Source organism: Haemaphysalis longicornis, unplaced genomic scaffold (genome assembly GCF_048455015.1).
Source record: "Haemaphysalis longicornis isolate Haplotype H1 unplaced genomic scaffold, Haemaphysalis longicornis Haplotype H1 scaffold_60, whole genome shotgun sequence".
Taxonomy (NCBI): domain Eukaryota; kingdom Metazoa; phylum Arthropoda; class Arachnida; order Ixodida; family Ixodidae; genus Haemaphysalis; species Haemaphysalis longicornis.
The window spans coordinates 314,003-340,820 of record NW_027526408.1 but is presented as its reverse complement, the minus strand read 5'-3'; the positions used below and the strand labels follow the sequence as shown (position 1 = coordinate 340,820).

The window sequence follows — 26,818 nt, the reverse complement described above, 5'->3', positions numbered from 1 at the left end:
CGTGTCCGGAAACTACGCTGCCTCTATTTCCGTTGCCCAATTACATAGCGCTTAGTTACACATTTCTACTCGCTCTAGACGCGAAACCGCTTGTAATAAACAACGCATATCTGCTTCTACCTTCGTCTTAACACACTCCTGCTGAAACTCCTCTGAATCTAGTTGGCCTAGACGGGCACCACAGTGTGCCAGCTTTTTACGAATGTTCGTAATCTTGGCAAACAAAATCTCGAACCAAAGAATAAGCAGCACGCAAATAAAGGGTCAGCCTCGGTCATCCTCGTCATCCTCCACTTTTGCTGTTCCGCTGCCATCCACGTTGCTTCCTGGTTCTTGATTCGCCCGCTTTTTAAAAATACGAATAAAAAACGCCTGTTGTTACTCATATCTTGAACCGTGTGTCAATATTTGAGAATTTTCATTTGCAGTTTGTGGTGTTTAGATTCTTAAAAATATTGGTATCAAGAGCCGAATATTTGCGAACGCAGTAGGGTAACCCTAACTAAAAGTGCTTTTTAAACTTTTCGTATTCACTTTATTGTTACCTGAATCGGAAGAGTAAAACCGTGAGCTGTAGAATAAAATGCAAGCGCACTTAAAATTTGAAAGCGAACTGCAGTAGCTGTGCACGCTGAAAAGCCGTGTTTTTTTTTACCACTGATTGAGCTCGCTAGGCGTTTCTGCAGCTCTCTCTCGTTGCTATTACTAAATATGTTGGAGATTATTAATAAAATGGACGACACGTTTAGGCACGTCGCTCTTCCCTACCATAACCTCTTTTTAAAATGTTACTTCTCTCTCCCTTTCTTTGTCTTATTCAAAGCGCATTTTGGAAGGCGCGCCAAAGTTTTTCAGATTTCTTTGAAGGAAACCATCTTAGGTGCACTATTGAGGAACAAACTGGAGTTCTTGTCGGCGATGCTGCTGCGGGTGTTTTCTTTGCAGTCGGGATCAATCTGAAGATGATCGCTCCGGTGGCAAAGAAACAAGGAACAGCGCCATGTTACGGGTTGCATCATGAAAGAGGCAAAAAGGGAAGAAGGAACTGCTACCTTTATGTCCAAAGTTATGAAAATGGCCAGTGCATCGGTTGGGAGTCCAGCTGATCGATCCCTCTGCAAACACCTTGATATTGATATCTAAAATCGCCGTTTCTTTCGACGTACAAAACTGCGTTTGATTTTGTACGGGAAATGAACCTGGCATTCGACGGTAAGATCCTACTGCGTTACCACCACGCCACCTGAGCACGTTGCCTGTGCTGGAACAAACGTTCGCGGTGTGCGTGCGCCACTAATATCGGACCCCGTGATAAGTGTCTGTGAATAGTTGCACACACCAAGATTAACTGTGTTCTGGAAAACCTACACACTAAAAAATTTTACGCCCAAAAGGGTGCTTCAGCTTGTCGCCGCAGGAGCACCCTAAAAACTGAATATTTTACGCCCTTTAGGGTGCTTGGATTTTGTCGCCGCAGGAGCACCCTCTGTGAAGCACCCCAGAAGACAGGTGCCTTATAACACTCTCTTCCGCCTAGAAGTATCCTAGGGTGCTATTTAGCACCCCAATCTGTAGGAGCATCTTCTGCAAAAGCACCCACCTAAAGGGGTACAAAACGGGTGCGTCATCCTCGGTTCACAGGTGCAGCAGGTGTGAGACCACATATTGCACAATATCACACACGATTATGGTATGAAACATTCGTGCTTTCCAAGCTCGGTTCTGTGAGACATTCCATTGAAGCTCAACATCAGCTGATAATTTCCTTGAACTTGTGTCACCGATTGTTAAAACATCAATTTAAAAAGTCAGGAGCCACATCTCAGTACAGTTATAACTTTAGAGGTAGTTGATTACCCAAAACTTCGTAAAAAACCAATTATATGTTCACTTTGCCGAACTGCAGTACACATCCTTCCAGATTCACTGCAGAGCCTAACCATGCTGTGCAGTGAAAGCAATTAGGTGTGCAACACTTCAACCACACAAAACTTCCTTGAACCTTAAAACCCTTGGCTTCTTAGTATTGCATCAAACTTCCAATCAAGGTAGCTACCTGCAATGTTTAGTGCCTTATTCTTGAGCTGAGCAGGAAGGTTCAATATCAAGGAAGACCAAATGCAAAATGTATAGTTTCCTCCGTAATGCGGCTCATAATATAGTTCCCTCCTAACTGCGGCTCATAATCTACGTATAAAAGTTCGGTACCCAAGCCATTTATTTTCGTTTGCATTATTCTTTTTGCTTTACGGAAAAATATTCATATGGTACAGCACTTGCAAGGTTTGGTGGTATTTGGAGTTTTATAAACATACCTTTAGACTAAATGACCCCACATAGCAATAACAAGAACTGCAAACATCACAGAACAATGCATACAAGTTCCCTGGTGAAGCCCATGGTTGAAATGTAATGCCATTGTTCAGAAAACATTATTTTATCATGAGGCTAGCTTGTACATGGTGCCTTGCATTATGTCCCTGCCGGTGGATGTGGGGTCATTTGTCACTGTTGCTAATGAAAAGCCAACAGCCAGGGCCCATTAGTTATGGCTAGTATTACGAGGTGCCTCACGGTAAGCATTCTACGTCGATAGACTTTTTTAGAGTTGACTAGAACTGAAATCAGCAAAAGATTCTCTACAAAACATTCATTCTATCCGCAGCTGTAGGGTTTGCTAATTTCCATAGTTGGGTTTCTTCTGCCTTTCTTAACAACATTTTTCTTTTGATAAGAAGGTGCACAACCAAAAGCAAAAAGCTTTTCTGTAAACCTTTGGTAGCTATATAATTGTTACAAAATATTTTACTCTAAATATGGCAGCTTAAACTGAGAATATTTGCATTTAAAAACATTAAAATAAGTTTAAATTGATCATAAATTTTTAGCTGTTTTTACGCAAAACTGTACATGGGATATGAAGTGCACCACAAGGAGGGCTTTGGATTAGCTTTAGCAAATTTGCGACATTTAAGGTGCACTGAAATCTCTACACATGCGCTTTTTCACTTTCTGTATCCACCAGGAAAATGGCTGCCAATTTAGACAGCGATTCTAAATAGTAGTTGACGTGCATTTTAAAATAATCACAAACATTATAGCCACAAAATTAATTTTTACTAGTTGTAGACATTGCCCGTTACACCAGACATTGGACTACACTGTCAAGAGCTTTGACATCTACAATGACGTCTACAAACCAGGCTTATACTGGTAGAATGTTTCATACCATAATTACTGTGTGTTCAGAGCTCACGTGTGAAGTATGGATACTGCTGCTTCAGCAAGAACCGAGGATGAGCACCCTTCCTGGTTCTGAAAAAAAATAACAGAGGAAATGCCTTAAGCAGGATTCTGAAACGGGGTTGAATGAAACAAGAATGAACAAGAAATTCTTTCAAAACATGTAAAGCAATGCAAACAAATATTTATTTCAACTTATTTCTACAAAAGACCACCTCATGAAGACTGGTGGTGGGGTATTGGCTCAAAAAAAAAGCAGAGAGCACTTATACAAATGCTACAGGGAGCCTTCGCAGCCAACAATTGTTTGAACACACCTAAACTAATCATTGTTCAACAAACTCATAAAAAATGTTTGAATGCATAAAAAACCAGTGGTAAACACAGGAAACAGTCAAAACAGAATGACGGCACAAGTTTGTCCCGTCGTTCTCTTCTGTGTCCTGGGTTTTCCTATGGTTTTTCATCCATTCAAACATGTACCAGCTAGCCCAGTCCAACGCCTTGGTATCATAAAAATATGGATAGTCAATCCTTACACAAAGTTGAAAAAAAGAAAGTATAAAGTGGGTGACAAAATTAAAACGACAGCAAATTGGTTGGCTTTTAATTTTAAATGATAATATAAAAAATAATGGCATGAATGAAAGTGAGCAGCACGCGAAGTACCTTGTTGCTAGCCCGACATTCCACTTTGAAGCAAAATGTCCGCTTTCAACACTACATAGGCTAAACATGCAATGAGGCATTCCTTTAGGCACACAAAATATACCATAATTGTTAAAAAAGCTACGAATTAGTTGAAAAAACCTGACCACGACAAAATTGTAGTGACTAGATACAGTTTCAGAAATACACAGCGACATCATATAAAAATATATGGTTCCCATACAAAGATTGATCATAACAAAAATTCAGGACATTTATCAGACTGGCATCAATGTGCAAAGCAGCTTAATGAAGGAAGACGGTCTTCACTAAAAACATGTTAATATTGGGAGCTCATGTGCTTCCCTGCAAGTTGGGTGTGTAAACCCACTGACATCTTAACTAACCCGCCTGAATCATCACTTGATAGACATTGAGGAATTTTACGAATTGGTTTATTGTAGCCAGCTGTCTAGTTTATTTCCCTATTTTTCTTGGCATTTCGTGTCTAATTATAAATTTGGTGACTAGATAGCTTTTACTATGGTCATGCACTGGTGACAACGAATATTTGATTTTACTTTAAAAAAATTTCAGTTTTGTTTTATTGCTCACCAGCCAACGATCTGAAATATCAGAGGCGCTTAAAACGTATGTTGGCATTTCCTTCCTGCAGTGTAGTACAACTAATCACGACTTTTAGCATAATTTGTTCACAAATCGTAATATGTGGAAAGTATTCAGCTTATGAAAATGTCATTTCAGAAGCATGCACAATCAACAAGGCCTCAATGACTCTCATGACGTGGTCCACTTGTTTCTGTCACAAATAACCTGAGTGCAGACACATTCCACCGAAGACGAAGGTAACATGCCCTCTTGGGTGATGAATATTTAAAAAGCCTTACGAGTAAATTTGCTGCTGAGCACGTGAAATTGTGGCATTAAAACAAAAAATCCCTCTGCGGCATCTTTCACTTGGAGGAGCGCTTGACCACAAACTTTGAGAAGCTGGAAAATGCTCCATGAACCGCTCCAGCCAGCAGAAACGATGCAGGACACAAGTTGGTAGGCGGACCGTTGGCATCCTGCGATTGTGAAGATATTTCTGTTTAGTAGATGCTCTTCTTTTTGTACCACTGTTTATTTCACCTTTAACAAGCACCTGAACTCCTTAACGTTCGCATAATAAAATGCTGCAATGCGGAACAGTTAGCAGGGTTACCTCAATTTTGCTTTTCTACGAATTAACACAATGTAAGTAATCTCCACACAACTACAATCAAACTACAATTTTCACCTACTTCACTGCTAACATCAGCGTTTGACTGCTCAAGCACAAATACAGGTTAGACATGTGAGCAATCTGCTAAACGTATCCCCACAAACTGAACAATCAGGCATCAGAAATCTGCAAGGAAGGAGGTGTCACGTTTAAATGGCACTTTTTTTGTTCAAAACATAAACAACACCGAGGGCGCCACCAGCGCCGAGAGCATCGGACACGGCGACGTCAGCTCCCGCAAATTCGCCGGATTTCTTCGGTTTTGTGCGTCCAGCTGCCGCCTCTACCTCACGCCAGGTGAGCAAGCCTACCAGGACTCCCTTGACCATCGGATCTCGGCGTTCAGTGGCCAGGAGTCGCAAACAAGCCGTGTGAAATTTCCACCGCACAACGTGGCAAGCTAAGCCTACCTTCGCGTTCGCGCCGGACAGGCGCCGACGCTGGGTTTGCTCGAGCCACCTGCACGCGGCATGACATCGCCGGGCGCCGTTGCCATGACTACCGACCTGGCCATGCATTCTTCGGGAGCGTCTGCGCCGCCGGTACTGCAGACGCAGACCATTTCGCAAGGCACTACCATGCAGCGTCCCGAACCACACTCGCTTCAACTCCGCACACTAGGGCCTGCTACCGCCTCTACCCACGAACAGGACTTCCCTGTCGAGCCAGATGACCAAGAAGGAGACTGGATAACCCCCGGAAAACCCCGCAAGCCCAGACTCACCGCCCGCCCAAGCTTCGACCTACATGCCGTCGGACTACATCTACCACCCATACAATCCGGCGCGGCCGCGGAGCGGCTTGGTATTCTTCCAGCCCTCATCCGAGCGGCGAAGCTACCGGCGCATACTTGTGCCGATATTTCGCTTCACTTACGCCATCGCGACCGCCTCGCAGTTGTTAAAACGCACCACGTCGAAGTCGTCAACCGCCTCCTCCGCGTCCAAAGCATTACGCTGGCCGGACGCACCCATCAAGTAGCCCCTTACCTAATGGCCCCCACGAACTCGTGCCGCGGAGTAATACACGGAATCGCCCCAGATGCAACGCCTGACGACCTTATACGTGATTTGGACTGCTACCAGTCTGACATCCTCTCTGCCCGCCGCATGGGTAGTACGAACTCGGCCATTCTCACGTTCTCTGGCACACACGTCCCTTTTTACGTGTACTACCAGCGAATCGAATTTCGGTGCCGCCCACACAAGCCACGTGCCCACCATTGTACAATCTGTCTGCAATATGGACACCGCACGCTGGCGTGTCCCGGCAATCAGCAGCGGTGCCCCATTTGCTCCACCGTCATTACCCAGCCCGACGAACCGCATACCTGCACACCCTGGTGTCTCCATTGTGAAGGCCACCACGCACCCTTCGCTGAAGTATGCAATATCCGCAAGACCCGGGATGAGGCCTGTTCCAAAGAGGCAAAGAAGCAGCTCCTACGGCATAGACAGCAACAGAAGAGCCTTCACACCACGCCACCACCAGTGAAGCTAACACCCCCTGCATCGTCCAAGCCACCCACTTCGAATATGCCTCTGCCGCCGACTGCCACCTGGGGAGGCCAGCGACCTAATCTACCCCCTTCATCAGTAACTCCTGCATCTCAACCCGCACTCAGTGCACAAACGAAGACTGTGCCAGTGAATCCAGATCTGCTTACGCCGCCGCATGTTGGAATTCAGGTAGGGCCGCCGATTCCACCCACACTCACCCCCCAAAGTTCCCCCACTTCTTGTAAGATCGACCAGCTCGAGCAACGGCTTACCGAGCTTACGTCACGCGTAGTTGCCCTTACATCGCTAGTCGAGATCCAGCAAACGCGCCTCGATGCGCAAGACCAACGCACTTCTAGCCTCGAGGCGCTCATTACCAAGCTCACAGAGTCCCTTAACAATCTAAATGCCACCATAAGCAAAAAATTTGATGACGCCCCAACACCCATGGAAGACACAAACAGCTCAATTAAACGCGCCAACCCTGTTCCTGCTTCGTCAGTCGGATTGGCCCCTAAGATTAAGCCCGCCACCCTTCTCGCCCCACCCAACCTTTCCCAATAACCTCTAATATGGCACTAAAATTGATTCAGTGGAACTGCCGCAGCCTTTCTACGAACCGCACGCCTCTTCAGCAATGGCTCCTTACACAAGCCACACTCCCGCACTTTCTTCTTTTACAAGAGACACGGCATGCAAAAGTCATACCCGGCTATCGAGGTCTGCACGCCGACCCTGTTGCGCCACTGTCGTCTATTTATATTCGTAGGGACATATCATATGAACCGGAAGACGTCCCCTCTACATTACTCCCATATGTTACGGCCCTCTCCTATTACCCAGACCCCCCGAAGCCACCTCTTACTCTTGTGAATGTCTATAATCCCCCCAATTCTACCGTCCTAATTTCTCCTCTCTTTCATTTTCTCCAATCTTTTCCCAAACGGCGTGACATCATCCTTGGCGGAGACTTTAATGCCCCAAACACCATATGGGGATACTCAAACACCCTTCGTACGGGCTGTCTTCTTCACGCACACGCAATGCAAGGCTCATATACACTCATAAATGCTCCAGACACACCCACCCGAGACGGATACACAACACAACGACCCACAACACCTGACCTCACCTTTCACAACGGCCCGAATCCACCGGCAACCTGGCAAGTCCTTCCGGATACTCTCCTCTCGGACCATCACATTATTGAAATAACACTCATGCTCACACACAAACCTAAGAAACGTGTAATCACACATACTAACTGGGACCGTTTTCGCCGCCTGCGCGCCCAAGAACCAACTACTGACTATAGCTTGTGGATACGCTCGCTGAAGGGAACGCAGTCGGAATCAACCACGACCACCGTCGCCGACCCTCCATCAGACAACCCCGATCCCCACCTTATGCGTATGTGGAGACGCCGAAAACGCCTCCTTTGTCTTGTACGTACCCAGCCCCACAACACACAGCTGAGACAACGCCTAGACACCCTAAACACCAAAATACTAACCCACTGTTCCACTCTTGATTCATCGAATTGGAATCGCATATGCGATTCGATCAACGGTTCGCTACACACTAAATCTCCCTGGTTTCTCCTCCGTTCCCTTCTTGGCCCTCAGCCGGCTCCTCTTCCAACCCTTCAAAAGCACCTCTCACTGCATGATGCCGACTCCCTAATTCGAGAGGTTACCGATTTATACGTTCCGCCACCACTCCCTTCTTTCTACCCCGAGTACACAGGGCCTCCCAACAGTGACCTTGATCGCCCTTTCACATTACCCGAACTGGAACGTGCTCTGGCCCTCAATAAAGCTGGCACCACTCCGGGCGCGGACCAGATTTCCTATTCCGTCCTGAAGAACCTCCCCGACTCAGACAAAGAGTTCCTTCTATCCCAAATGAATGAATACTGGAGCACGGGCAGGCTACCTGAGGAATGGATCTCTTCCACCATCTCTCTCATCCCCAAACCTGGTAAGCCCGCCACCCTCCCAAACCTTCGCCCCATCTCTCTGACTTCTTGTGTAGGGAAGACGATGGAGCGCATGGTTCTCGCGCGTCTCACAGACCTACTCGATAGTACCAACTTCCTTCCACACAATCAGATCGGTTTCCGCCCACATATATCCACTCAAGACCTCTTTCTCCTCCTTCAGCAAACTTTCCTTCAGCCCTCAGGGCACCAAGTTCACGGGCTCGTGACGGTGGACGTACGCAAGGCTTTCGATACCCTCCTTCACGACGCTATCCTGTCCCCCCTCCAAGACACTAATTGTGGCTCCCATCTCTACTCTTACGTTCGTTCTTTCCTTCGCTCCCGAACGGCTCGATTCCGGCTGGGGAACACATTATCACCACCGATCACCCTCACTCGCGGTACTCCTCAAGGAGCCGTATTATCGCCTACACTCTTTAACCTCGGCATTTCCCCTCTTGCCAGAGCATTGTCCGAGATCCAGAACCTTCACTCAATTCTCTACGCCGATGATATTACACTGTGGTGCACTCATGGGTCTCCTGGGGAGGTGGAACTCACTTTGCAATCTGGCCTTGACCTCATTTCTCGATTTTTTGCCCGCACAGGCCTGCAAGCAGCTCCAGAAAAATCTGAGCTGCTCTTGCTTTCCGGCTCTAAATATCAACGATCTGTGAACCCGCTCTTGTCGCTTACCCTTGATGGTACCCCCGTCCCCCGTGCTTCCTCCTGCCGTGTTCTGGGCTTTCCCCTCCAAGACCATTCCTTCACTTATGTCATGAAGTCCACGATCACCACATGCCAACAAGTTACTCACTTGGTCCGACGGGTTGTCAAGCGGCGTGGTGGTCTCGATGAACGCAGAGCCAGTCAACTGGTAACAGCCTTCGCCCTCAACAAAATCTTGTACTGTCTCCCATATTGCACATTAGCCCAGACACAATTGCGAAGGGTTCAATCTGCCCTTAACACACTTTACAAAGCTGCCCTGCATCTCCCAATGCACGCATCTACAGAGAAATTATACGCCACAGGTCTCTTCCTTCCTCTTCCCGATCTTTTGCGCCTCCACAGGGATCGACAGCTTGGCCGTCTGTCTGGTTCTAAGCAGGGCCATTGGCTGTTGCAGCAGGCGGGCATTCGGCCAATTGAGTTTCCTCTGCACAACCCCCAACGGCCCCTTCCCGGTAACCTCCGCTGTGCCCCCATTCCGTCCAACATGACCCCACGCCTTCACGAGGGAAGACGACAAGCTCGTGCCCACCACCACGAACCCTTCTCTCCAGACACTGTCACATGCTATGTTGACGCCGCATATAACCCTACTCGGGGCTCCACTGCTTGTGTCATTACGGCTAGCCCCGCTGACCCCCCAATCACCTCCACAGCAGGCCCTTTCTCCCATCCTACTTCACCCTTAGCCCTCGAACTGGCGGCGATCGTCCACGCAGCTAGAGAACTCACTTTGCAACCCCGTTCTCCCCGCTATCGCATTTGCTCTGACTCTATGGCGGCGATTCGAGCTCTTCGCGACAACCGACTTCCCGAAGATCTCCATGACGACATATCTGAATCTCTTTCGCTCCTCTCCCCTGCCTCGGTTGCTGTGGTGTGGGTGCCAGGCCATTCAGGGATCATCGGCAATCAGCTGGCTCACCAGCTGGCCCGCGAGATTACTAGCCGGGCGCCGGTGATCCCTTGGCCTTCCCCGCCCTTAGCAGACGAGGCATATTTCTACAAGAAAACCCTCAAACAACACTACAAGCATCTCCGACACTCACTTCAGACCCTTCCGTCACCCCACACTTCCTTATCTACTGCACAAGTACACACCCTTCGGGCAATTCAGCTGAACACTCTAATCACTCCGGCACGCCTTTACCTCTATCGTCGTCGCTCAGACCCATCCTGTCCCAACTGCGCCTGTACGTACGCAAATGTTGAGCACATCATCTTCTCCTGTCCAGTCGCCCAGCAGTCCCCTCATTACCCTAACCCTCCTCTTCCCAACTGGCGGGTGTGGTTGGCGTCGGCGGCCCTCGACGACCAGCTCAGCATGGTTCTTCTGGCTGAAGAACACCAATAGGTCTTAGTCTGACCGGAAATAAAGTCTTCTCTCTCTCTCTCTCTCTAAACAACACCTGGAAGCTTGAAGCGTGAGAGGGGTCTTTCACGCTGACAATGTCAGAACATAGCTTGCTAGTGGGCACCTGCACGATGTGCACAATGTGTTTCTTGAAAATGCGTGCGAAAGTTTGATTGATGTGTAGGACGAGAATTGCAGCACGTTTTGACACAGGCCTTGTGGACGCTTCTGCCTGCTAATGTCAATGTGGATTCTTGCTAGTCGCCCTCTTCGCTTCTTTCTGAATATAATGCTTTAGGCATTATATTCAGGACAACGACTGCATCAAAACGTGCAGCAATTACCCACGTCCCACACATCGGTGAAACTCTCGCACACATTTTCAAGACACGCAGTGCATACATTGTGCATGTGCCCACTAGCAAGCTGCGTTCTGACATTGTCAGCGTGAGAGACCCCCTCTCACGCTCCAAGCTTCCGGGTATTGTTTATTAGATTCCATGCGCTGAATGCAAATCAGTGTACATTGGCGAAACGGGCAATCTGCACAGAAGATTAATGCAGCACTGGAACGAAGTGAACAAGGGCCATGCAAAAACAAGTCCATTGGCAGAGCACCGTGAGAGGACGGGACACGTGGTCGACTGGAACAAGACAAAATTACTGACAACTGAGTGCAATCTATCTTCTCGATTACTGCTCGAGTCCCTCATTGTTCAGACGACGCCCAACATTGTCAACATAATGGATGGCAATCTGCACCATATCTATGCAAACTCATTGCGCCGCGTAATGCCCAATATATAGCTTCGTTTTCCACGACACATGCTCACCGTGAACAAGCAACAAACCGTTAAATGGCTTTCTTGACTTGGTCAGTGACCTACGTTTCATCACTGCAATAATGCTTTTACCTGCCTACACGGCATTCCGTCAAACACTGGACTACACCACATGAGCCATTGGCGTTCTTAACCTGCACCAGAGTACATAACCTTTCACTACTGCTATGAGATAGACCCATAAACGCACTTCAATATGGCCTTTATATTTAGCTCTTGGAAACATTATGTATAATTTTACCTTTAAGTTGCACCTGCTACAGCAGCTGGTACTATACCAAAAACATGAAAAAAAAAACGGTGGTTTAACACGCCAAAGCTACACTTGGGATATGGGGAGCACTGTAGGGGAAGGCTTCGCATTAATTTTGACCATCTGGGTATTTTTGTGCGCATCGAAATCTCCAAACACGGGCGTCTTTACGTGTTGCCTCCATCTGAAAAGCGGCTACACCAAGCGGTATCTAACCGACATTCGCCTCCACAGCACACCACCCTAGCCACGGCAGTGGGTTAAACATATGAAATAAAGCGAGTTTTGGAGTGCAAATGAAAATATTAATCACACGTCTTATTTTCCCAATCGATGTACCTTTTGAAATCCACCACCTTTGTCTCAAGAGGTAATCAGGCTGTTGTTAATGAAGTAAGTATTTACAATCCGAGACTTGCCACCGTTCAAGTCATGCACTTTGTTTTAGAGATAAGCGACATTAGCCATTTGCAGCACCAGGAGTTAATTGTGTTAAGATTAGATTGAAAGCATTGACGGTAGTAGTTGAAAGAAATTGTGTGATAAATTACAACATCATCTGCAAATAGACCTACATGGGAGGATATGCAACATGGAAGATAGACCAAGCAACCTGCCTGGGGAGACAACAAAGTGGCACGAGCAAAAGAAGTATATAGTTATTAGAAGTAAACTGCATTTGAGAAGAATGAAAATCTTTTGCTCAAGTGAGGACATTAGGGTGAAGTTTGAGAAGTAGTCTGTGGTGTGCAATGCGATTGAATGCTTTAGAAAAATCGAGAAAAACTACCGCAGTTTGTAAGCCTGTGTCAATGGATCAATGTAGATCGTGAACAAATCCTGAAAGTTGTGTTTCTCAAGTAACCCTTGTGAAAACCGTGGTGATACTCGAATGTGATATTGTGATTTTATAAATAATTAGCGACCTGAGAGTGGATGAAATGTTTCCTGACCTTGCATATGGTGCTTCTTAGGGAAATTTAATGGTGAAGTACCGTCTCCTGATTTAAAGACCATTGAGATTAGTGCCTGTCATGAGAGACTGCGAAATAAGCGCTGTCAGAATTCTACAGACTGCGGGATGTACTTTTCGGTATAGTATGATTATTATCAGTATGATCTGAAGTAGACCAGTTTGTATTGCAAGTTTAGAACCATATCGAAAGATCCTAAATGTTTGCTTGGCTTGATTACATACGAATACTTGCTTCAAAGTCAGTTCAATTTCTCTTCTTGCCCTTTAGTCGTCAGCCCCAGATTCTCTTCAATATCTCTGCTAAGCAATGACACGCTCCATACGCACAGCACTGCTTCATGAAAATGTTTCAAATAATCAGAGGCCACAGCACTGCTAACAGGTATACATCATGGCAAGTTCCACAACATGCAATAACTAACCTGAAAGTACATAATCGGTGGGTGCACCGATATGGCAGCAGTGCCTGGACCGATGTGTCGAGCAAATGCGCTGACTTCTGAACGGGTGGTCCAAGCGGCCAGATGATGGATGAATGACCATTCCTGGCGGCAAAGCGTACGGAGCACCAACGAAAGGCCAGGCAGTACTTGGGTACAGCAGGTGCAGTGTCGGTTGGCCAAGGGAGGCCCTGGCAAAGCCTTTGAAACTGGACTGGAAGGCAGCTGACCCAGGACAGCCAGCAGCAGCACCTGCAGGTGCATAATCTGTGAGTGTGCTGACACTTGTTGAAATACAAGAAGAGCACACACAAAGCACGAATGCTTACATCAAGTAGATTTTTAATCGTTTAAAGACAGTAACCTCCAAGGCACTAATAAGAACATTCCCGGAACACCCCAAGTGAAATTTAGGTCACAGTAAGAATGTATTTATTAGACCCGCAGGTACTGTGAGTGGGGTATGCATGATATATGCAAAGCTAGCTACTGAGCTAATTTGCATGGAACGCATGCTAGCAGCTCATCTGTATCCCTTGCTTTCAATGGGAACTGGTGTGTGATAGTTGAGGTTCCTCCATTTCAATGTCTGACTTGTATCTGCACGTTCAATTCTCCAATATAAATCGAGTTGAGTGAGTGCCTACAGCTTTCTTCTTAGTCTCTGTATGGCCTGCGGTTTTGCGAAAATGAGAACTTGCGAATTGGCTCAATTTTCTGCACTAATTTAAACAATACATATGCCTCTGATATCAAGCCCCAGACTTCCCGAGAGCTACTCTGACAGAATCGGCAGGCGCCTCGTAGGCGTTGTGAAATCTCCCCCACTACCCCGAGACTATGCTAACTCCCTGCGAGGCCACATGCGCGCATTTCACCTTCAATTTGCACGTATGTGAATTCTATACCTCTATGAACTCTCAGACGGGCGTCGTCATATTCGTGCCGGACTCGTGAAGCTCGGCAACGTAAATTACCGCACTCGCTCGCTGGCGCGCGGCCCGAACTCTCTCACCGTTTCCGGCCCTTGCATACTATTTTCTCCACCTTGCACATTGTAAATTCTCATGTTTAACTACACCTCGTGCGCCCTCATCTCTTGCCTGCTTTTCTTCCAGCACAACTCCGTCAGCACCCGGTCGACGCGTACGCTGTCGGGGCGCGTTGGCGAGCGAGTACGGCAATTTCGCTGTTGTCGAGCTTCACGAGAACAGCACACATATCGCGGCCCGAAGACCGCGAGGCGTACGGTCGCCGGTCTCGCGAGCGCAATAGCTGCGAAGCGCACTGCACGGAATTCGTAAGGGGGGGGGGGGGGGGGGGGGGGAGATTTCACAACACCTACGAGACGCCAGCCATGGAATCACGTGTACGCGTTTTCACATGCACTTCCAGGGAACCTCCTGTTCATGTTATTTCTTGGTATACCGCGGGTATTCACGAGGGAGGACTAATCACAGCGTTGTGCCACTCACGCGAAATTGCGACTGCGATCTGCAACCGCAAAGGCACTGTTTGAGAGACACATAAACAAACGCCCCGGTGTTAAAGAGCCTTGCGTGATGTGAAATTATTAGCAGCCGTGTACCATAGCGCGAGCATCGTAGCCAAGGTCTAGCTTCAGCGTAAATTGATGCTGACTTCTGCGGAAACGGTGGACTGGGCGCCAAACAAGTATACTAACTCACATAGGCTCTCAGAGCAAACGAGATGGGGGTCTAGCGAATTACTGACCCATAAACACCAGAACTCGTTCCAACCAAATACAGAATAATAAAAAATGCGTACTTACCCGAGCAAAAACGATGTTTCCAACGTACAATTCTCCTTCACTGTCGTCTTCATCTCGCGGACACACGAACACGCTTTGTTCTGATGCAATGTCATCCACTTTTGACGCGCAGTATTTTATCCGGCGATGATCGTTCTTCCGGGGTCCCCATGTTCAACACACGCGTAGGTTGGAAGGGTAGACATCACCCATAAAGCTTCTATAACTATGATTTAAGCTTGAAATAGATAAAACAGATTAAATCACGCCATCAACCACTCGGCACAAAACGCCATGAAAAAACACACACAAAAGTAAGAGATAGTTGCCAGACTTCAAAATGCAGCACCTCTATGTTTGACGAAAATTGTGTTACTACTGTAATGTTGGTAATTATCTTTCTGCTTTCAAAGTCTGAAATGTGTTTATAACTTAAATTTAAGGTTTTTAAACACAAAAAGTGAATACACATAAAGTAATTGACATATATACTAATATTGTAAAGAGGTTTGACGTTTGTTTTGGTTTTGTTTTCACGGCGGGCTTCTCAAGAGAGAACGTGCGAGAAAACGAGCTACTTTGGGTTTAGGAAGAGAGCGGTAAATGTCGGCGTGATAGAAAGCAAGGAACAGGTGCTTACCCTGGTCGTTAAAAAAGGAGCTAATGAAACCCTCACGTAAAAAAAAAAAAAACACGTTCGACGAGGAATCGAACCATTGACCTACAAAACAGTAAACGGACGCGTTAACAAACAGCTATGCCGGCGGGCGGTGTTCGAGGCGCCTAAAACAACTCTATACTTACGTAAGTTGTCAACGAATATTGTCGCTTGTGTCTAGTCATCGCCTCCTTTAACTCTTTCGCTACCGCAGAAAATTGACCAATTTTGGGGGGTCCAAGAAAACATTTTTTTTTCTGCTAAAAAATTATTTAGGCACTAATTGCAGGAGCACAAAATGCAGATTATTTAACGGCCTTTCCAATAACACCAGTTTTTTAAAGGTTTTCATATATCATAGTTGTGAAAAAAAATATCAAAATCAAAAGTTTTGTCAAGTTGTCGAAAAAAATGATAAAAAAGGAGTTGTGTATATCAAACCACCGGTAGTAGAAAAAAATTAGAATATACATTTTGCAGGGAAACATTTCAAAAACACACACTAAAAAAAATGTCGACTTGCGCGGAACAGTTTTTCAGATATAAAAAAAAAATGTTAGCACGCACGGTGCTCGTGTCATGCGGTGAAGCCCAACCTCTAATTCAAACTGTGCAATTTTGGGTGGTTCCTTGGAATAAATCTGGCGGTTTGACGTTATCAGAGGCACCAATTTGCCCCCACATAACGTAAAAACATCTTGTCAATGGCTGACTTTGCATTTACAGCGAGCACAATATTTGGGACAAGCACGCGATGCAGAAAAAAACATGCATGAAGTTGAAAACGGAACGCCGTGGCTGATGTTTGTTGTCGTTCACGGTCAGTTATCTCTCAAAATATAAAGCTGAGCTTTATGATCATCTTCTTACTCGCAATTGTAGCCTTGCTCGCAAAAATGAGGTACGATGAGCTAGAATCGTCCCCTGCGATCTTTGGCCGAGTAGCAGTCGCGCGCTAAAAAAGATCAGCACAACGAGCCTCCTCTATTGCAGCGCCACCTAACATTTTCCAAATGAAACAGTACAAAAACTTATCAGAGACTCCGTCCGAATAGACAGTTCAACTAAGCAGCAACATTAGACACCCGGATATACCCTCGCATGAAAACGAAACTGGAAGGCGAACAGCTGGCAGTGTAAGGCCGGTTTGAAGCGCTGTCCTCGGCGGAACAGATATCTGGCGACTGGGTGTGACCTTTTGACTTGCATCTGAAGTTCTTATCGCAGCAATCGGGTTAGGGTGGGGGGAAATGAGGAGCGGCGTGCTTTGTTCGAGGATCAGTCGCGGACGCTTCAGGCGCCATGGCAGTTAGCCTTGAAGTTGGGTAACTGCGTAGTTGCGCTAAATATGAATTTCGCGATGCAGAAACGAAACCGAAACTGTTGTAAACTGTTTGGGAATGGTCCTGGGGTAAGTAGAACTACCAGAGTACTTAGGACAACTTGCGCAAAGGCAATAAAACTGCCTAAAATCATAAAGTAGCTTTGCAACCAGGCACTGCTTGACATTTTCAGCCGATTTCTGGGATTATTACTGTCAGAGCGTGAACCTGACGATTGAAAATCGTTTGCTAGTTCCCCATTCACGCCCTGATAGCAAAAAACAAGCGCTGGTGCAGAGTAATTACGAGTTGCACGCATTCTTCGTTGGTAGCCTTGAGGCGCGATGACCACGCCCCTTTTCCACAACCAGGTGATTCAAAAGCGTGTCAAAAATCACGTTTCCGTTGCAAAAATGAAAACAAAACTGATTTTGAAAGGCCATTTTCTGATCTAACTCCGAACAGCTTTACTTGTTCGAGAAACGCCTGGAACGCTATGAAAAGGCGCTCCCAAAAGTATCGATCAAATTGATCGATTTTGATAGGCGCGGTAGCGAAAGAGTTAACGATGGTCTAGTTTATGCTGCATTTTTGAAATTCTGGCTGTCCTAACGCTTGTTTCTCACGCACCGGTCTTGCAGACGAGGCCGCATTGCTAGCGCTGCAAGCGATTGAGCCAAACATATTATCTCTATGGAGCCAAAGCTCCATTATTTGACTCAAGAAAAGCTATCGCAGTCAACCCGACCTTTTCTGCGCAAGCCACGGCAGCCACGAAATAAATGGAATGTGCCGTTAGAATTATGGCGTTGATAACGCTTGTTTGACCGGCACCGTCTTGCAGACAAGCAACGTCGCTCTAATACTACAAGCGATGTCACTCCTGGCATGTCAGGCACATCAAACCCATCGTGTAAAACGACTGCTAACAGTGCGAAGACCTCTGAGTTTGTAACAAGTGGGGATTTGCGGTGGCGGCGACGTAATAGGTACAGCAAGCAGGTAGGCAGAACAGCAGCGTAGGGTTACAACCTTTCCCCGAAAAAAAAAAAACGGGCCTTCCGGGGGGGGGGGGGGGATTGTGTTGAAAAAAGACGCCATGTTTTTTAACATGCAGTGCCATTTATTGTAGTGTTTTCTTAGAGAGAAATCAACATAACGTTTGTACTGAAAGTGATTGAGAGCTTGGTTAATCGCTCTGCATGTGCTTCACTGAAAAGTAACCGCAATTGCTGACCGCGGCGGTAGAATTTCGTTATTTTGTTCTTCCCTTAGGTCCCCCTCCATCTGAGGCAGCGCGCTCGCCCGCGTATTTTCTCTGCTCGCGTGTCTTTGCGCAGCTTGTCGTGTCGACACGTATTTATCGTCTTAGTTGTTGAATTGACGCTTATAAAACGCCAAAACGGGCATAATCACGGCACAAAAGCCAAAAAACCGGCTGATGACGGCTGTTTTTAGATATGGACCGGCAACCGGCCCGCTGTTTAAAAAACCGGTCGGGCCGGTCCAAAACCAGGAAGGTGGCAACCCTACGGCAGCGACGAGCGAAAATGATTTTACACGACCGCCCCCGTCGGCCTGCGCAAAAAAGGAAGATAGAACCCCTGCATACACGCCCTCGAAGAAAGCTGTACAGCCGATTCAGTTTGTTGTGGACGAAGAGCAACCGAGGCTGCAGCCACAAACGATTGCGCTTGCCGTGGTATGAGCCAAAGCATATCTTCACATAGTTATGTTATCGTCCGTCTGACTGTTACTTACTGAAGGGAAAATTCAGAACACAAACGTTGACGTCTAGCGTCTATGCCAGACATAGACGCTGCTGTTTAGGCCCTAAAAACCACCTTCAGGGCGTCTGTCGGTTCTGTCTGATGGCGCGCTCGCGCCGCTGATTACGAACGAGGCGTCTGTTGGCGTTGACTTATCGTGTTGGCGAGCCGGTAAACGCCATCACGGTTAAACTCCCTGTTGGAAGACTACGCTGTTGGGACGATAAAGTGCCGACAGAGCTTCTTATTGGCCCCACAAACGCCATCAAGGTTAAACTCCCTGTTGGAAGACTAGGCTATTGGAACGATAGAGTGCCGACAGAACTTCGTATTGGCCCCACAGGCGTGCTGTGAGCCCAACAAGAAAATCTTGTTGGAATTTTTGCCCGGGGCATATTAATACGGGAACAAATTCTTAGGTAAATTCGATTTCGTTGAGGACACCGATGCCTCGCGTAAAAGTTTTATTTATAGGACTACAAGAGGCATTTTGTATAGCCTTTCCTTCCCGTGCACCCAGACATCGAAACGAACCTTGTGATACACTCGAAGCAGTAGATTAGTGCAGAGTGGAATTTAAACATTCAGCACGTTTTGTTCAATTTACGAACAGCAATTTTAGAGCCTTTCCCCTGGTCTATGTGGAGAGTTCATATTTATTCTCTCAACGGGCGGTGAAATAGTGCAATGTGCGGTTTAAACATTCAGCCTGTTTTTGTGCAGTTTTGCATGCTTGCATTCACACACCGTTCTTTTAGGCACCCTAACGATAAGGTGCCGTGGTAACACCCCAATCGAGAAGAAATACTTTTTAGCACCCCTTTAACGGTCGTAGCACCCTATGAAACTGTTGATTACACCCCTGAATTTTGGCACCCTCGAGGTGGGGTGCCCGAGCAATATTTGGGTGCTTGAAAGGTGCAAAAAGGGTGCAAAATGTTCAGTACACCCTCCTTGCACCTTAAAGGGTGTAAAAATGTTAAGATTTACACCCATTAATATGTGGCACCCTCATGATTGGGTGCCGGAGCAATGTTTTAGTCCTTAAAAGGTGCAAAAAGGGTGCGAAATGTTGAGTGCACCCTTCTAGCACCTTTAAGGGTGTTAAAAAGTTTAGTGTGTATGGCATTAACTGCTTTAGTGTTTCCAGCTGTCTGTCGACGTAATTGGTGCGACAGACGAACAACGGGAAACAAACACACGACTAACTCTAAGTAGCAATAAAGAAAACAAGCCATCCAATCTAAAAAAATGGAGGCCCTAATACCTTTTCCTATTTTTTCGAAATGTTCCTATGCGCTTAAAAGAGGCCGCTGAGAAAATTGTTTCCTCCTTCCTAAGTCCCTCGGACCGTACCGATGAACAGCTTCACTCCAAAAAGAGCGCACGGAAGGAAATGTAGCCCCGCGTCCGGAGTAACAAGGAAGTTATTGACCTAATGCGATACGCCGATGCCACGTGGAACATGGCTCTCCATTTATTGTAAAGAAGGATAAAAAGAGTACCACGCCAGAAATAAAACAAATATTTGAAGATGCACGGGTGTATTTTTAAGAGTGCGTCAGCAACTTGCCGCTGTCATTTCCAGACTTTATGTTAGGGATGATGCACGTGCCTGGCTCCGGCTTCAGATGTCCGGAATGTAGCACCCCTCGCAAGTTCCTTCTGCTCTGCGCCAACCATGCTTGGTACTTTAACCGTCTCAGTATTCATGCTTACAGGCTTTAGCAGCAGCGTTGGGGGCTTGTCGCTCTATGTTGTCTGCCCCGTAACATGCTTCTCCGTGTTGTCCACCAATATTCGCATTTTGCGGCCGTCGTTCCCATTCCTTCCATAGTTGCCGCCCTTCACTGGCTGCGGACTCGGTTCGACTCAGGCACAACCGGTCGCGGAAGTGAGCAGACTCGCCGGTACGGTGTGTGACCTTGGCGACGTTTTGGCAGATGCAGATAATCAGTCGCGTTTCTACTCAACGTCGGATTGACTACGTCACCTGTATTACAAAGGCAGCTCTCTCCACTCACAGAGACCACTCATCCACACTTTCGTTGTGCGCTCTTCTGTCCTTGGCTCTCTTGAAGGATCGACGCGTGTTACCCGTTATGTTGACAGACCGCCGTCAAACTTTGGCCGACATGCCTCCTTTTATGACCTCGCAACTAGCAAAAAAGGAACGCGCGCCATTCCGTACTACACACTGCGTACTTCAAAAGTGTGCCAAGACGAGAAATAGAACACAAAGCAAGCAAGCGCCACTTTTCGCTTCACAACGCATATTTCAAAATCACGCCGTGAGGGATAAAACAGAAGACGAGCCTGCTCTGTTTTTAACTGCATAGCACGAGGACAGACCTTACTACTAAAGCGAAGCTTTGGTGTTCTCACTGATGGCGTCTGTAACGCGAAAACGCCGGGTGGTGTGCCAGACAATAACGTTTCCATTGGCAGGAATCTAACCTGGGTCTGTCTCATTATCTAGCCTGCGTCGATCCGATTGCTCCATTTCGAGATGGTCGAAACGAAGTCCTAACTTAGGCAACAAACGTAAAAACCGTCACTCAAAACCTTCGCGTGAAACCATCGCCGTCTTTAGAGGGAGGGCTACACATTTTGTTTTACATTCGCAGCCTGTACGAAAACCTCTAAATGACCGTCGAATTTTTATTCCTCCTGCGTGGTAAGAATTTATCTAACAACGATCACCGAGAGCATAGATCTCAAAGCAATTCGCGAATGCACATGTTTTTACTTGTAGATTCATATAAAGGGATCATTTTTAAGCGCAAGTTTTACATCCTTACATTCAGTTCAGAAAGGAAGATGTTGTACTGTTATGGCTAAAATTGATCAGGATGGGTATTATTACGCGCTCAAAGTAGCTATTCGGGACCTAATATCCCTGGCGTCAGGAAATACCGTCGAGTTAAACTACCACGCTATTGAGCATAAGAATAAAAAGTGTGGTAGTTACCTTTGTTTGGTGTAGCGTACTGGTGCTCGAAATGCAACACAACAAAACTTCACAAGTAAGTAATTGGTCTTACAGAGGACTGGCTATAACAAACACCTGCTACTGAATTTCTGTTTTACCAGAGGCTATTACTGATCTCTTCTGATTTTTCTTTCCTTTCAGCATGTTGCTGCTAACGGCAGCCACATAAGTACAACATGTAAAAGAATTGGAAGCAAGGTCCTGTGTCGCGAAAGTGTGCCTGCATTACCAGGTTGCTAACATCACTCAGTGAAGAAAAACGGCAAAAGTGATTTGCTGGCCTGCACGTAAGAAAGACAATAAAAACAATTATAAACAGGTGCCCCTGTTTTTTCTGAAACAACCTTCAAAATGTATTACCATTTAGGAAAGCACCGCATTTTACAATAAGAAGGTACAAAATAAGATTTCAGATAAGAAACTTTACACAGAAAGGTTTCCATTGCTTACCTTCTATATCTAATATGAGGGTATTCGAAACATTGTGCTCACCTGATTGTACGTTTGTTGCGGAGTTCGTGTCCCTCATCGGCTCTTTCTTCTCCGGTCACATTTGTGGGACAAGCAGAGGCATACCAGCGTAGGAACAGTGCCTTCGCCTCCATTTCCGCATGGCCATGTGCCGGCTGGCCATGTGTTTTCGGGAGAGAGGTGGACGAGGTGCCGCGGTCAACGGAAGGCCCCTCCCGTCGGTTTTCTTAGAAGACGCGCAGCCCGAAGGACTGTGTGCTCGGTGTTGCGCGGCGTTCGTGACTCGCGGGAAACTGAAGTATGACGTGGCGGCGGACGGTAGTGTGGTTGTGACGTGGCTGGTGGTTCCTAGGGCTGCGGTGTAGGCCCCAGTGCGACGACAGCGGTGACTTCGGGCCCCGAGAATTTGTGTGGTCCAGATGCACGTGAATTGCGTCGCCGATCAGCATGACTCCGCCGCAGACGACCGGAGAACCGACGCATGTTCGCCAGAGCGAAAATCCACCAAACGGGAATGAGGCATCCACACCTTCTTTTTTTCTTCAGACTGTCTTTAATCGCCCTCCCAATTATCACCTTTATTCCCATGAACTGCCCAGAGCTGCTTATCCGCCTTCCTTAGTGTACCGGATTGTGTGCGTGGATGTGTGCATGTCTGGGGGCCTTTTGTTAGTAGTTGGGGGAAGACTCCAAAGCCGTCTTTTGTTTCCTGTACTCCTCCCGTCCTGCTAGGTCACCTGGCTCCTAAGCTCACATTGGAGAGCTTTGTTTTCCTTTGTCTGTATTACCCTCTGCGTCGGTCTGTTCTGTTTTCCTGTATATGTCGGGAAAGTAAATGTGCTTTGTTTTGAAACGGCGCGCCGTGCCGGGACTCGTTCCCCACGCCAGCGTCTAATCAGGCGTGGACCTTTCGCTGTTTAGCAGGTCCGAACCCCATCATGTGATTCGCATGCAGGGATTGAGGTGCTTGCCAGTTTAAGGCATTGGTCATTACCAAATCAAATCAGATCAACTTTTATTTCCAGATAAAACTGGGTGGTTTGCTGAGTTAAAGCTGCATAATAAACTTGACAGAGCATAATTACCCACTAAAAGGCTCAGCGACAAGCATAATCACAAAAATACAAGTTCACGCTGGAACATAACACGATACCATTAGAAAAATAAAATAAGGAAGGTTTACACGCTTTCAAGAATTCACAATACTTTACAAAACCACGACAAAACCAGACAAAGAGACAACACTATTTCCTGGAGGTCATTCATAACACAATTGCCAATATATTTAAGCAGCAAATCTCAAATTAGGAAAACAAAAGCAATCAAAAGTTACCATACAACAAATCTGAAAACTATTGTAGAACTTGTTTTTGTGAGAATTTGGCTATGTTTTGGTATTTGTTCGAAACCGCTGGAAGGTTATGGGCCAAAATTTGTAGTTTGTAATTTTTACAGAAATAAGGTGTTTTCCAGACGTCAATACGTCGTGTGTTTATATTTGAACTATGGAATTGGAAGCCAGCTAATGAGCTAAGGGCATTTCTGAATATGGGTGAAAAAAATAGTAATTCCCCATAACACTAAATTCATTAATGTTCGCTATTTAAATTACATAATGTTTTTTAAATGCTTCCGTTGTTGTGTGGAGTCGTTTAATATTTGCTGTCAGCCGAACCATAACCTCTAATTCGTGACAACGTTGTTAGGCAATTAAATGCCAATCATTTCATTTTTGTCATATATTTCGCTTTTCGGGGTAACCGGAGGAAGCCCCACAAATTTTCCGTAATGCAGGACAAACACTGCGGCAAATCTCTCACGCCTTCTCCTAATATATGGATACACGCTCGTTTCCAATAACAGGCTGTGCTTTACTGGATTCACAATTGAGAGCACCAAAAATGCTTTAAAAGTGTGACCTTTCTAGCCATGCCAGTTGCACAAGATTATATATATACTGGAGGGTACGAATGAGAAGGTACAAAAACTTCAGAACGCCCTGCAAACATCTAAATTATTTCATTACTAGATGCTTTCAAATGTCAGGATCCTATCGCTTTTTTCGTGAACTTAAGCATCTACACAACGCGCCCTTCCCTCCCGCCTTCATAACCTCGTGGTTTCACTTCATTTGCAAACCTAATTAGAGCCTTTTGGAAACCTTGCTTGGCATTCTACGTGTCTCAGTGGTTGCACTTGCCTTTTTAAAGCCGGAATTGTCTGCAAGTCCCCCGTTTCATTTTGAAGCTTTCGGGTGTTTCGCCGCCATCGTTGTAGTTCTATCAATTTTGACGCCCTAGTGGTACTGCATCGATTTAGAATTCCAGTTTTACCAACGCACAATCTTCGAGACCACAAACAGAATTCAGGTGTTCCCGTAATAAATTGCCGAGAAACCAGTGCCGCCATCACCGCTTCCTCGACTTACGTCAGCCCGAGTACCATGGTCTGCATCACAAGTGTACAATCCCATACCAGCGCTTCCTCATGTGCGCGATTGTAGAGAAAAGGCCTCGCGCAGAGATTGGTTGGAAAGAAAAAATTACACCATCTTCCCGAGTGGAACCCTGAAGTGATGCGAAGCATCGCAGAGTTCCAATCCAATCCAATTCAATCCAATTAAATCCAATCCAATCTAAGCCAAGCCAAGCCAAGCCAATCGAATCCAATCCAATGCCCCTCGCGAGAGAGTGTTCGCTATCGGAGAGGAGAGGGGGTGAGCGGCGGAGAGCACAGCTGGCGCGGCGAGGACAATGGGGGAGGGGTGGACGCCGACAACAACGCCGGATGGATGCAGGGACAAGGCGAGTGAATGAGATGCGTCGCATCTAAAAAAAATGTGCCGTATCGGCTTGGCGTACGTTTGTTGACTATTTTTCTAGCTTGTGTTGCCGAGTTCAAAATTTCGGATGCCCTGCAATCCCGAACACAGCCTCTTCAGTGCTTCGCTCTGCTTCTCCGAGAGATAAAGAGAGAAAATACTTTATTGGGCCCAAATGAGAAGACTGGTCTTACGTCTTCTTTCTTGCAAGACTTGGGCAGATCCCAAGGAAATCAGCGGCCTCCCTTGCTATTAAGACTAGTACTACGGCCTGTTGATTTCAGCGGTTTAGCTCTGGAGCGCCGCCTCCCACTGCACGTCGTTGTGTATGTTTTGTAAATGTGCGATTTTTCTTCCGAGTTTGTAGTGATGTTCGGGCACTTCTACTTGATGTGTGAGAGTGTAGGCCACCCTGCACAGAATCTACATTTCGATTCATATAGGTCAGGGTACATCTGAGGATACCGGACTGTGTTTGGAAATTAACTCGTCGGCAGTAGTCTTAGTGCTACAAGCGACTCGTGGCTGCCGGGATATGATAGCCTTCCCTTCGTAATGTAGTTAAGAATTTCCCGATCCGTTAGAATCATTTAGCCACCGCTCCGAGGTACGTCCGTGGGTTGGAATGACCAGTTGTTTTGGTTGGTTAGAGCGGCACAGTGAACTCCCGTGCTTCCTTGTTGCCTTCCAAGGCAGCGTGTGCAGGAACTCACAGTAGCATGACTGTGGGGAGGTTCGAAGTTTAGGAGCACCGACAAGTGGGCAAGTTGGTATGGAGACATGCTAAATAAAAGCGCAGAAAAACGCGGGACAAAGAGAAGAACTACACAGGACGAGCGCTTACTAACAACTGAGTTTAATGAAACCAAAAACGACAAATCTCGACACAGCGCACCCTTGTGGCGCATCATACACACAAAACTCACGTAATTCAACAGCAATCTGGAAGAAATCAGCAAACCCATGCGCCGCAACAGATTGCCCGATGATCCGCGCGAATGTTAACAGATCGATAACATCAGCACCGAACATTGCGAATTCGAGCAATTTACTGCCTTTTCACTGGACGCTATCTTCAAGATAGGCGATTTCCTCATTAAGGAGGGCGACGGATGGGGCGCTTACAGAAGTTCCATTGTTATTGCACAAAAAGAAAAAGTAAGCCTCTGCCACCTCGCATGTACGTTGCTCTGGGTGCCTAAACAGGCCTTCTGTTTTTTTCCAGCAGAGCAACACACCCATGCTTCCTACAATGGTCAGATAGATGGGAACATGGGGTCCCCTTCAAAGAAGACGAGTGTTCTCGAAGACGAATGTTCAGGCACCTGCCAGTCTGGCCTACGTAGGACCCACCACAATCAAACGCTATTCGGTAGACTACGCCTTTCGCGCATTTTACGAATTGTTTTCTATGCCTGACCTCGCAGCCGTCTGCTCGAGTTTCTTTCCTTTGGTTGACTTTTCTTGCAATAGCCCCACACAAAGAGGCCAATTTGTTTGGTGCAGAGAACACTACCTTGACATCAAACTTCCCCGTGACCTTCTTTAATCGGTGAGCCACGCGATGGGTGTAAGGTACAACCACCTTCTTATCCTGACGGGCCACTTCAATCTCATCCGCAATGAGTACACGCGGGCACTTGATGTCTTTTACAACGCGTTGCGCTGCCGAAACCAACACTTCTTCAGGAAGCCCTGCCTACTTTGGGCAAGCCACGTGACATGAAAAGCTGGACTGAAGTCGGTGCTGGCACGACTTTT

At 46.6% G+C, this 26,818-nt stretch overlaps 1 long non-coding RNA gene across 1 annotated transcript; it reads right to left on the bottom strand.

The window, feature by feature from the left end:
• Nucleotides 1–3,407: 3,407 nt before the first annotated feature.
• LOC144144091 (uncharacterized) lies at nt 3,408–15,326 on the bottom strand. The gene is made up of 3 exons (XR_013317151.1): nt 15,046–15,326; nt 13,236–13,505; nt 3,408–4,979 (listed from the first exon to the last, which is right to left on the bottom strand). It is a non-coding gene; the product is annotated as an uncharacterized LOC144144091 (long non-coding RNA).
• Between the last annotated feature and the right edge of the window lie 11,492 nt (nt 15,327–26,818).